Here is a 12,798-nt window from a genome sequence, read left to right on the forward strand (position 1 = left end):
TACTTAAGTGGCTAACGACCCAAGAGTGTTGATGGCTTATTGAGGTTAGATTTGTATAGCGTGAGACCCCACAATGACCTCACATAAGTCCACATGGGTTTGGCCTATTCTCTATGAAAAGGCATGGCCGAATTCACTACCAAATGTAGTGAACCCCTGAGCTCATCACTATTGGCTCAAATGGACCCAACATTTACAATTAAATGATCATTGAATCCAACCATCCTATGAAGATCCAAGGATAATGGAATTAAGTAAGATATAGCCCATCAGGTAATCAACCCTTAATGGTCTCTTACAGTTAACCTCTCAGCCCATAATGATCAAACACTACTCAATACTTCAGGTGCAATGTCACACTATTAAAACCTTTTGCAAACACTTTTCTTAAAACATTATATATACCGGTAGTTTAGGTTTCCATCAGAGTGGTTATAGTCCCAATCATTCACTTTGTTCGACAAAGGGGCCGATCCTATCAGTATGATCACCCACTTAAGTGAATTCTTAGACTGCCCCAACATACCTAGATTTTGACCCACAAAGGATCTCACTGATTGGCATATCAAAGACAACCAAATTCGACATCCAATGCAGTACCATAATCAAGTCTAGGGGTTGTGTAACTTTCCAGTTTTTTCCATCAATCTCCAAGGTCTAGGGAATAACTGAAAAATGGTTCAGGTTCAATGTTTCAATCAAACACACACTACATGTTCTTCGGGTTTAACCCTAGCAGCTAAGACAAGTTGATCTAACTTCTTTGACAACACATCAGTGTTAGCCTTGGTAGGATAAACTCCCCAAGTTTATCCAACGGCTAAGAACATTTTAAACTAACACGAATCTCATAATTGTCCAGTTTAAGGGGTTAAAACCATAGAAACATACCAATGATAACATGGGACAATAATGTACTTTTATTCATTTACAATAAATATATATATACATCAATAAGATTCGAGCTAACGGCAGACGTTGTCTAACAAATATAACCATGTAAGGTTCCTCATTTTCACACTGTGGTTACAACACTTACAGTCGTATATTGGGAATATCTTTGTATTTATATATTTACATTTGTGGAAAGATGTTCAAGTGTTAAAAGGATGGTGTAGACGAAATCAGGATTTATTGTGGACAAGTTGAGTTGAATATGACTTTTACTCGCTCAGCTCAGACTTCCATTTCAATAGCTAAGTTCAATCTCAGACAAGCGTGGTGAATTAGGGTCGATTAAAAATTCGGATTAATTGAACGCTTTAGTTGTTCAACGGGCTATGGAACCAATGATGAGGTTTTACACCAATAATAAATTCATGGGCCTATTGCAAATTAGATGGGGTATTTTAGTAATATGTAAGCTATGGTAGGTCTTACTACATGAAATTATAGGGGGATGATTTTAGTAAATTTCCCCTAATTTCAATAGTATAAAAACTTTACTTTTAAATTAAAATTGGCCTATAAATGAGACAACTTCTTTTAGGTGGTAGGTAAATAGTATAACCATTTGGGTTAAACAGGTAACCAATGGTACCACAATTAAATATTAAAACTTTAAAAATAAATAAAAGCTATAAACTTTTTAACACATCTCTAATATTATATATTTGTTACATTGAACAAAAACAAATGTGATAAATAAGAAGTATTTTTTTTTATTAATGATAGTATTGTTATAAAAATTTTAAAATTTCTTTAAAAATAAAACTTTGTTCCTGTCAAGTGGTGACTCAAAAAATCAAAGCATGATTCCATAGTTAAATAATTTTTTTTACAAAAAAAAAGTACAAAGATTTGTAAGAAACTACAAATAATATGAAAATTTTGACACATCTATGATATTTATATTAATAATAATCAGTTTTATTATTGACTAAAAAAATACAAAGTTTAAAACGAATTCAAAAACAAAGCTGTTTTATTCTCTAGGTTGCGGTCAAGGTCCAATCTTCTAGCTCAAATGGATCAACTCATGATATCACAATTACATCATAATGTGAGAAACTATAGAAATTTTGTAGAAAACATTTGGGTATTGCTCAAATGGTTCAACTAGCTAGGTCACTTTGTTTTTGATTGATTCAACAATTTTTTAACTAGTAGTTTGGTGGTAAAAGGGCTCAAAATCCTAGTTAGGTTACAGGTTAACTAATACTCTGATTGGTTGCTAGGGTAAAAAACATTGATAAAAATGCAATGTTTTGAAAATCATTTGAATTTGCATTTCTCTTTTAATTAAATAAGTCAATTTGCAATGCCATAAATTAAAAATATAAAATATATTGTAAACCTTTTAGAAAGCTAGAGCATTGATTTAATTGACATTAAACAAAATATGTGTGATGAATAGGGATGCAAATGGATCGGATCATGATCTGACCCGATCTGAGATTCGATCCTATTTGATTGAATTTGGATCACCCCCTATCCGATCCGATGTGTTATATATTTATAAATATAAAGATAAATATATATAGTACATATATTTTCTATTATTTACTTTTAAATATATTATTTATATTGTATTTTATAAATTTGTTATATTATTTATTTTTTATAAAAAACATATATATATATATATATGATGAAAATAATTAAAAATACTTGTATTTTTTGTTTTTTCTTGATTTAAATCGGTATATTTTATTTTTATTTTAATAATTTATTAATTTTTAAAGAAAACAAGTCAGATCAAATCAGATCCAAAGATCTGATAGGATTCAAATTCAGATCGAGTTTTATAAAATCCGATCAAATCTTTGGACCGGATCGTATCCGACATGAACAATATCAAATCGGATTCGAATCCTATCCAATCCGTTTGCATCCTTAATGATGAACATTATCATTAGTGATGGGAATAGATAAAATGTAAAATAGAAAGAAACAAAAATTAATATCTTGTCCATGGCCTATCCACTTGGTCAAATAGGTCAATAATTCAACCAATAAGGTTCATTTGGTTGTTGACCAACTCAACGTTTTTTTTTCTTTCTTTTTTTTCTTTTTTTTTTTTACAACAACATGGTTTGAATTGAAACATATTAAAAATTTTGTCTTAATGATTGGTGAATAAATATATCTTATTGACCCATTCAACAATAAGTTGAAAACATTGATATAAACTATAAGTAAAAAGATTTGGAGATAGGTTCATAAGGTTGAAAGGCAATAAATACACCACTACTCCATGGTTTAATTACCTATCTTTGTTACAAAGGGTTATATAAAAACATTGAAATTATTATTAGTGTTGTTGTTGTTGATTACCATGTGTATATTTACTAGTTCAATAAAATAAAGGGAAAATTTCTTAAACTACCTTTACTATTTAGCTATTGTCTTACACTATATCTATTGTTTTTGATAATTGATATCAGCGCTAAGTGCTAATGGAAAAAATGAAATGTCAAAATTGCCTTCCACTATTCCTAAAATTTTTAAAATAAACGCAACCAAGAAAATATGAGGTAGATTGTTGCTCTCATTTTGATCTCCATCTCGGTCTTGGTCTCTGTTTTTTATGGTGCATGTGTGTGTGTTTTATTTGCTCATTAAGAGTGCCTCTACGGTTTCTTTCTAACTCATCACCATTTGCGGGGTCCTCCGTTCGGGGAAGCATCACCCTTTAGGGTTCTTTATATTCCCCCCTCTTCTTAATTGGGAATATTCTAGGAGATATTTGTCAGAGTGATACCGACCAACAGAAAGCAAAGATGATAGTACCATTGCAATGACAAGGAGCTCTTTTGGAGGGCATCCTTGGTTTCTTGGACCCCAGTATTCCTTTACAGTCTCACACATAAGGTTGCTTTCATGTTCTTGACAGGTTAAAAGGGGCAGCTTCTTGCATCTAAAAACTTTTGCAAATCTGATTCCTTCTCTAATAGTAGCTCCATTTGAGAAGAAACCGGATGGTAGCAAGTTGAAAATTTTCCTGTGTTCTCTTCTTTCACCATAAATCACACCCATGCTGCTACAAATCTGACTCTCACTGGGGTGGCCCCTTCTCTGTAGCCCTTGTTTTATTTTTCTTGTTTCACTTGTATCTTTTTAGACCCCCACGGACAAGGTGACACTTTGCACACTTTTCCTATCAGCTTCAATTGTTTGTCAGAAGGTTTTCCAGGAGACAAACAATCAGGGCATGTTCATATCCTCTTAACTCTTATCTCTTAAGAGGAATCTTTTAACTTTAAGAGAAAAATGGTTGTTCATTTTCTCTTATCTCTTATCTCCTAAAGTGCAATTATACAACTTTTTGTTTTCCAATGATACCCCTAAAAAGACAAACAAAAGCTCTATTTACGGGGTCGAAATAGATATTTGATAATTTTCAGAATTCAGAGTTCAGAATTCAAAACAACATTCTTTACATTTAGAGTTCAGAGGAAAAAAAAGTTCACCAATACCAGTATATCTCTTAATGTAATTATTGCGCTTTCAAATGTCAGACTTCATAGCAAATGAATAGACTTTTAATTAGGTGTTGTTTATTTGCTTGCTCCTCCATGGCATGCTCCCGAGAAATAGCATCTGCGAGGCAGTTCGGATTTCACCTAAATGGCTGCTGGAGGACTCACGAGAATGGCGACCGACAAAGGAGTGGGAGTGAGGGGGTGAACCCATGGGGTCGGGTATGGATGTTGAATGGAAAGATGCTGTTGTCTTCTCGCCTTCGTGGGAATCTCGTGATGGGCTTTGCACGTAGTAGACAAGCCTCCGAGGGGATCTAGTAAGAGAAGATGGGGGTGAGACTCGTCACCTCTTAGTCTGTCTTGGCATGTATTTTCTTTCTAGATATTCACTTCGCCCAACTCTAAAGTTGGCTAACTAGGACTTGAGAGAGAGAGAGAGAGAGAGAGAGAGAGAGAGAGAGAGAGAGTCTTGGTGTGAGGAGGTGGTAACCAGATATAGGGCATGTTCGATCACTGATCCCTCATTTTTTTCTAGGTTCTTAACCAGAAATATTCTAGGAGATTTCTGATAGGATGGTTGCTCAAACCGATAAGGGCATTTTTCGTTACAAAAGGGTAAGTACAAGATTTTTGAAAAATATCACGATTACGTGATGTCACATGTGAATGGTTTATGATAAAATGTTAATGGGAAGGAAGGTTTTAGGCAGTTGTCAGAAACAATAAGGTAGTGCAAGACAATAGTTAAACAGTAAGGGTAAAGTTAGTCAATTAACTAAACCATAAGGGTAATTTAAGAAAAATTTCCTAAAATATAAAATAAAAAGTAACCAAAAAGCCCTATCATTATTGCCTAATATTTGTATAAAATACTTGGTAATATCTAACTGCAATGAATTCAAGACAGACCAAGCCATTCTGTGCTCCGTCAAACTCATTTAGCCAAACAAACTTGGATTGAGGCTCGAGCACTATTTTTTTTTTTATATTTATTTTATTTTTGATACTCAAAAGCAAAATCCAAAGCTAAACAACGGTAATGGATACAAAACAAAAAAGGAAAAAAGAAAAGAAAGAAAACTACCACTGCTCAGTTCGAGCACTGTTAAAGAATTTGTTGATGGAGATGAAATTCATTTTGCATTGCTAATTCTCTACGGTAGCCCTAACTTGGATAGGTGGCAAGTATCATAGAGTCCTGATAATTGATAACCACCTTTGTTTTTTCTGTAGGTTAAGGCTTTTCTTGTGATCTCACTCGATGTTTTAAAGTTGGGAATTTTTAGTATTTTGGACACTTGGTTAGCTTTTTTTTTTTTTTTTTGTTACAGTTTAAATTTTTATTTTGAATATTATACATAAAATTCTGGACAAAATTTTGTGCGAACAAGTCCACCCATTGGTTTTGTTTAATATTTTTGCTTGTATATCGCTATGTATTGATTCACAAATTTCAACCAACACTTAAACCCATGTCAATCGCCAACTCAAGGTTCTAATTCCAGTACAAATTGACATTTTCCAAAAAGGGATTATTGGGTGAGGCAGGCCAATTGGAGCTAATAGGTAAAATTATCGCCAGTGCAGCTAGAAGAGTGTTAGACAACCCTAGTCCCATAACCCTAGGAAAACCCTCTTGACTAAGGATGATCCACATTCGGGTAGAGGTTGACTTGCGGAAACCTATCTTCCAAGGATTCTTGCTCAAGCACATAGGAAGTCCAACATGGATCCGCTTCACATATGAAGGTATCACTTGTCTTTGCACTTTCTATGGCCTAGTAGGTCATCAATGGAGGAAATGCAGGCAAATCTCGCAAGGTATTCCCCATGAAGAGATTCTTACGGAATTGGAGAACCGTTTGATAGAAGCACTAGGAAATTGGTTAAGAGCGAAATTTAAACCAGAAAAGCCACTTAAAATTCCGGCTTACCAAGTTACACCAACTGCATGAAGACAATCGCAGATAGTCCGGAGAGATTCCAGTTCAGATCAAGGTTCAAAATATAATTACGGGACCCTTCCAATACGCCCCTACAGTGGGTGTATCGAGGGTCTGACCAGTTCAGGGGATGGAGGGGTCCTAGACCGGATCCCCTGAACCAGTTTTGAAAAAAAAATAAAAAAAAATAAAAAAACAAGTATCAAAATACCCGATACACCCCTACCAGCATATCGGGCATATCGATATTTTGAACCTTGGTTCAGATGAAGGTTCGGAAGATGAACACCTAGAGAAAAGGCCAAGGCTCCTAGAAGCACTAGAGGGCCAGAGCAATCAGCAAGAAAACACAACATCTCAGAAGCAGGAGATCAGACCAGTCAAAGGAGGTGATCTGTCAAAGCGAAAGCGTGCTGAGTTGACTTAGTCCCCGATTTAGATGAAGAAGAGGGAAAATTGGGCCTTGGAATCTGTACCCAGCATGGCGGTGATCACTAGCCAAATCCAAGGTACCGAATCCAATTTGGATTCAAAATTAATTATTAATGCCCAAAACTGGTGATCACTCGCGTTATAAAGTTGCAATGATGAATTCTACCCTGACTTTTGTTAATAATGATCCAAGCAACATCGGGAAGAATGAAGAACAATTGATGACCTGTGTGGCTTACATCCAAAGCTGGATAGCCACTCTCAGGAAAGAAAATTCGGTCCTTGCTACCCCGGCCTAACCATAGGAACCTCAAAGCGAGCAAAACCCATGACAGCTTGAACCGCTCCACATGTTGGATGATGCCACATGGATCGAGAACTGGGACCTTGCCTAAAGCAAGCAATAGCAGCAAGCCACTCCCATTACATATGTACTAGTCAAGGTACTCGACTCCTATGCGATAATTCTATCCATTTTACTTATACTAAAACCTTACTATTACATCCTATTTTACTATTCGGACTTGCATCTTCTTTCAATAAGTAACAATATGAGAATCTTGGCCTGGAACATAAGGGGGGGGGGGGGGGGAGGAAAAGAAACTCATTGGACTCTAAGGAACTGGATTTCAGTTTGGAGTTCAGACATTATTTTCTTATCCGAAACCAAAATGAATGAGCAGGAATTTAAAACCCTCTACAGAAAACTACACTACTACAACTCTTATAGCATTGGTGCCAGGGGACTCGGTGGTGGACTGCTTTGTGGTTAGAATGATAACACTGCCATCAAAGTAATTGACTCCTCCCAAAGACATATAGAGCTGAGCATATAGAGGGGGGGGGGAAGGAAAAGAAACTCATTGGACTCTAAGGAACTGGATTTCAGTTTGGAGTTCAGACATTATCTTCTTATCCAAAACCAAAATGAATGAGCAGGAATTTAAAACCCTCTACAGAAAACTACACTACTACAACTCTTATAGCATTGGTGCCAGGGGACTCGGTGGTGGACTGCTTTGTGGTTAGAATGATAACACTGCCATCAAAGTAATTGACTCCTCCCAAAGACATATAGAGCTGAGCATATAGAGCTGAGAGTCGAATCAAACCCCCAAAACCACAGTTGGTATATCTTACTTCTCTACCGTTATCCTAGTAGAGGAGACAAAGAGAGCTACTGAAACTCCCTAATCACATCCAAAGTCTATCTACTAAATACACCGTGGATAGTAATTGGAGACTTTAATGACATTACCTGCATCTTGGATTATGAGGGCACAAGCAACAGAGTTCACACCTCAAAACCCTTGCAGAATTTCATAGAACACTTCAGGCTCCTAGACCTAGGGTGCTCTAGCCCTTTTTTCACATGGGCAAAAAAACAATCAAGGAGGAGAAAAGTCCATGAAAGGCTTGACAGAGCCTATGTAAGTCCATAGTGGCTAGACTGGTTTCAAAATGCCAAACTCCTTGCTTTGCCTGCAATAAATTCAGATCACAACCCTCTCATACTCACTACATCCCCCCTACCATGAGGGGAAAAAACCCTTTCACTTTCTTCCAATGTGGGCAGAACATAAATGATGCAATCGAATCATTCAAGAACAGTGGAGGAAGTAAACTAGAGGCTCAAGAGCATACAGAATAGCAGCCAAGCTAAAAGCAATTGAAAAGGAGTTAAGGCTTTGGAACAAAACAACCGTTGGGGAAATCACCACCACTCTAAAAAAGATAGAAGCTGAACTTTTTGAGGAAAGTAAACACTCAAGCAGCAGGATCAATGAACTAGAGGCCCAATATAATAACTAGCTGAAATATGAAGAGCAACTCTAGAGACTAAAGTCAAGGGAATTGTGGCTGCAACAAGGGGATAGAAACACTAAATTCTTCCACCAAACAACAAATTATAGGCGCATGTGGAATGGATTGGATTGGATAAGAAATAGGCAAGGAGAATGGGTTTTGAATCCCAATCAAATTGTAAAAGCTCTCAAACTCCAAATCCTGGAGGTAAGTGGAGTAGATGGAGACTTCAACCAAGATTGGATTGAAGACCTCCCCCTAAACCAGATCCATGAGGATAGAAAGGTCTCTCTCATCACCACACCTACCCCAAAAGAAGTTAAAACATTTCTATTTCAAATGAACACACACAAAGCCCTTGGCTCAGATCGTTTCACTGCCTACTTCTTCCAATACTACTGGAGCACTGTAGGGAATGACATCACTGCTATGGTACAAAATTTCTTTCCTAGCAAAAAACTCCTAAAACAAATCAATCATACCCTCCTTTCTTTTATCCCTAAAAGAACTAGCCCAGAAACAACAGAACACTATAAACCCATAAGCCTTTGTACCACAATGTACAAAATCATTGCAAAAGTAATGAAAAATAGGCTCAAACCAATACTAAATGGCCTAATTGACAATAACCAAGCAGCCTTTATTGAGGGTTGAAGTATAATAGACAACATCATCCTAGCCAAGAAGAAATGGGCAGTACTCAAAATTGATATGGCCAAAGCCTTCGATAGAATGGGTTGGCAATTTTTGATCCAAGTAATGAGGAAATGGGATTCCTAGAGGAGTGGTGTGAAATGACATGGCAATGCATATCCACAACTTCCTATTCCATCAAGCTCAATGGCAACATCCATGAACACTTTGTAACAAAAAGGGGTCTTCGGCAAGGAGGCCCACTCTCACCTTGTTTGTTCATCTTAGGAATGCAGGTTCTATCAGCCCAACTTCACAAAGGTGAACAAGATGGGAATATCAAAGTAATCCAAATTTCCAAAGATTCAGCTCCAATTCACCATCTCTTATTTGTTGTTAACTGCATTATTCTTAATAGAGCTACCTCAGAAACCTTGCTAAACATAAAGAGCACCCTCATCACATTTGAAAAGCTATCGGGTCAACACTTCAACAAGAGCAAATCTTGAATTCTATTCAGCAAAAATACCCACAGGGTACATCAAAAGCTTCTTAGCCGACTAGTAGACATGAAACCAATGCCATTCCACTCAAGGTACCTAGGAGCCAAGTTGTCGGATGGCAGTACTAAAACAGTAGCAACTAATGAAGTAATAGACAAGGTAAGCAAGAAGCTAGACATCTGGCAAGCCAAACACCTTTCCCAAGTAGGATGGTTAACCCTCCACAAAGTAGTCTCTCAAAGCCTATCCATGTACACCATGCTACAGACTCTCCTACCCTCAATAGTCTACAAAAAACTAGACCGAATGCAAAGAAATTTCTGGTGGCATGGCAGCACAGAAAAAAATGAAGGCCACAACATAAAATGGAGCCAAATCTACAAACCCAAGGAGGGGGGACTCGGCCTAAAGCTCATGGAGCCCTTTAATAAAGCTTTATTCTCCAACAAATCTGGAAGTTAATAAATTCAGAGGATTCACTATGGGCCTACCAACTCAAGCAAAGATACTGGAAAGGAGACAGTCTACTCAACAACAAATCCCATCCAATAGATTCGTGGTGGTGGACAGTTTACTTCTAAATATATTATTTTTAAATTGGTATATTTTATTTTCTTTTAATAATTTATTAATTTTTAAAGAAAATAAGTCAAATCAAATCAGATCCAAAGATTCGATAGGATTCGAATTCAGATCGAGTCCTAGCAGATGTGATTGGATCTTTGGATTGGATCGTATCCAACATGAACAATATTGGATTTGATTCGAATATACCCTGATTCGAGTCCTATCCAATCCGTTTGCATCCCTAGTCATGAAAATTATCATTAATGATGGAAATAGATAAAATGCAAAATAGAAAGAAAAAAATTAATATCTTGTCCGTGGCCTATCCACTTGGTCAAATAAGTCAATAATTCAACCAATAAGGTTCATTTGGTTGTTGACCGAATTAACATTTTTTACTTTTTTTTTTGCAACAATATGGTTTGAATTGAAACATATTAAAACATTTGTGCTAATGATAGGTCAATCAATCTTATTGACCCATTCAACAACAAGTTGAAAACATTTATATAAACTACAAATAAAAAGATTTGGAGATAGGTTCATAAGGTTGAAAGACAATAAATACATCAATACTCCATGCTTTAATTACCTATCTTTGTTACAAAGGGTAATATAAAAACATTGAACTTATTATTGTAGGTGATGTGGTGGCTAAATTAAGGAGGCAGTCCCTTTGAAAGACAGAGAAAGAGCGTGTGCAAAGGGGATTGAATTTGATGCTAGGGCGTCAAGCAAGAATGATAGAGTTGGGAATCAATGATAAAGATGCTCGTTGACTAAGTGATTTTCATTATGAGAAGGATCTCTATTTATGGGAGAGATCCCGAGGTCCTGAAAGGAATGAGTTAAAGGTGTTTGTTTTCTGCTAGGAAAGGGAGTATTGGATTTGATGCCAATCATTAAGGGCGCTGCTAGGGTTTCGCCACGTGTTCCTATGGGAATCTCTCCAAGGGTTTGCTTTCCTTTAACGTGGAGATCCCCATGGTCCACGTGTGCTACTTCCCTTTGTGCGCCTCACTTAATTGATGTGGCGCTAGTGATGCCACCGACTGATGAGCAAAGCCTTATTAGGCTTACGTGGCGTCTTGTCGCATTTGTTCCTTCGAAGTTGCACATGTGGGAGACACTTGGGTTCAGTCTTTAATGAATTGGGATGTCATAACGCTTGAGAGTTTATTGCGAGTGTGCGATGGATTGTGGCTTCAACGTAGATCTGCAATGTACTATAGGTTCATCGCAGACCTGCGATGCGCTGTTGGTCCTTCGTAGAGGGAAGATTGACTATAGGCTGATCGCAAGCGTTTGTGTAGTATCAGTCTAGTGTTCATCGTGCTCTGTGGGACTAAGCAAGCACTAGTTCATTTTATTATTATTATTATTTTTTGTTGTTGTTGTTGTTGTTGTTGATTACCACATGCATATTTACTAGTTCAATAAAATGAAAGGCAAATTTCTTAAACTACCTTTACAATTTAACTTTGTCTTGCACTGTCCCTATTTTTTTTTTTTTGCTAATTGACATCGGCACCTAGTGCTAACGGAAAAAAAATGTCAAATTTGCCTTCCACTTTTCCTAAATTTTTTAAAACTAAACTCAACCAAGGAGATATTAAGCAAATTGTTGCTCCCGTTTTCATCTCCATCTCGGTCTCCGCCTCTGATAGTTCATGTGTGTGTGCTTTATTTGCTCATTAAGAGCACCTCTATGATATCTTTCTGACTCATTACGATTTGCAAAGTCCTCTATTCGAGAAAGCATCACTGTCTACGGTTTCCGATTTCTAGGGTTTCTTTATATTACCCCTCTTCTTAATCATGAATACTCTAGGAGATTTTTGTTAGAATGACACCGACCAACAGAAAAGAAAGATGAGAGTACTGGAGCTCTTTTGGAGGGCATCCATGGTTTTGTGGATCCCATTATTCCCTTACGGTCTCACACCTAAGATTGCTTTCATGTTCTTGACAAATTAAAAGGGGCAGCTTCTTGCATCTAAAAAATTTTGCAAATCTGATTCCTTCTCTAATAGTAGCTCCATTTGAGAAGAAACCCGATTGGAGCAAGTTGAAAAATTTCCTGTGTCCTCTTATTTCACCATAAATCACACCCATGCTGCTACAAATCCGACTCTCACTGGGGTGCTTTCCTTTCTTTAGCCCTTATTTTATTTGTCTTGTCTCACTTGTATATTTTTAGACTCCCACGAACAAGGTTACACTTTGCACACTTTTCCTATCAACTTTGGTTGTTTGTCATAAGCTTTGCCAAGATGCGAACAATTCTTCTTAACTCTTATCTATTAAGAGGAATCCTTTAACACTAAGAAAAAAAATGGTTGTTCATTTCCTCTTATCTCTTAATGTGCAATCATACAACTTTTTGATTTTAAATAATACCTCTAAAAAGACAAAGAAAAACTATATAGTGTGCTCCTCGAAAATAGCAGCTGTGAGGTAGTTGGGATTTCACCCGAAAGGTAAGCTGGG

Source organism: Nelumbo lutea, chromosome 2, assembly GCF_056320005.1.
Source record: "Nelumbo lutea isolate HS-2025 chromosome 2, American lotus-T2T, whole genome shotgun sequence".
NCBI classification, from domain to species: domain Eukaryota; kingdom Viridiplantae; phylum Streptophyta; class Magnoliopsida; order Proteales; family Nelumbonaceae; genus Nelumbo; species Nelumbo lutea.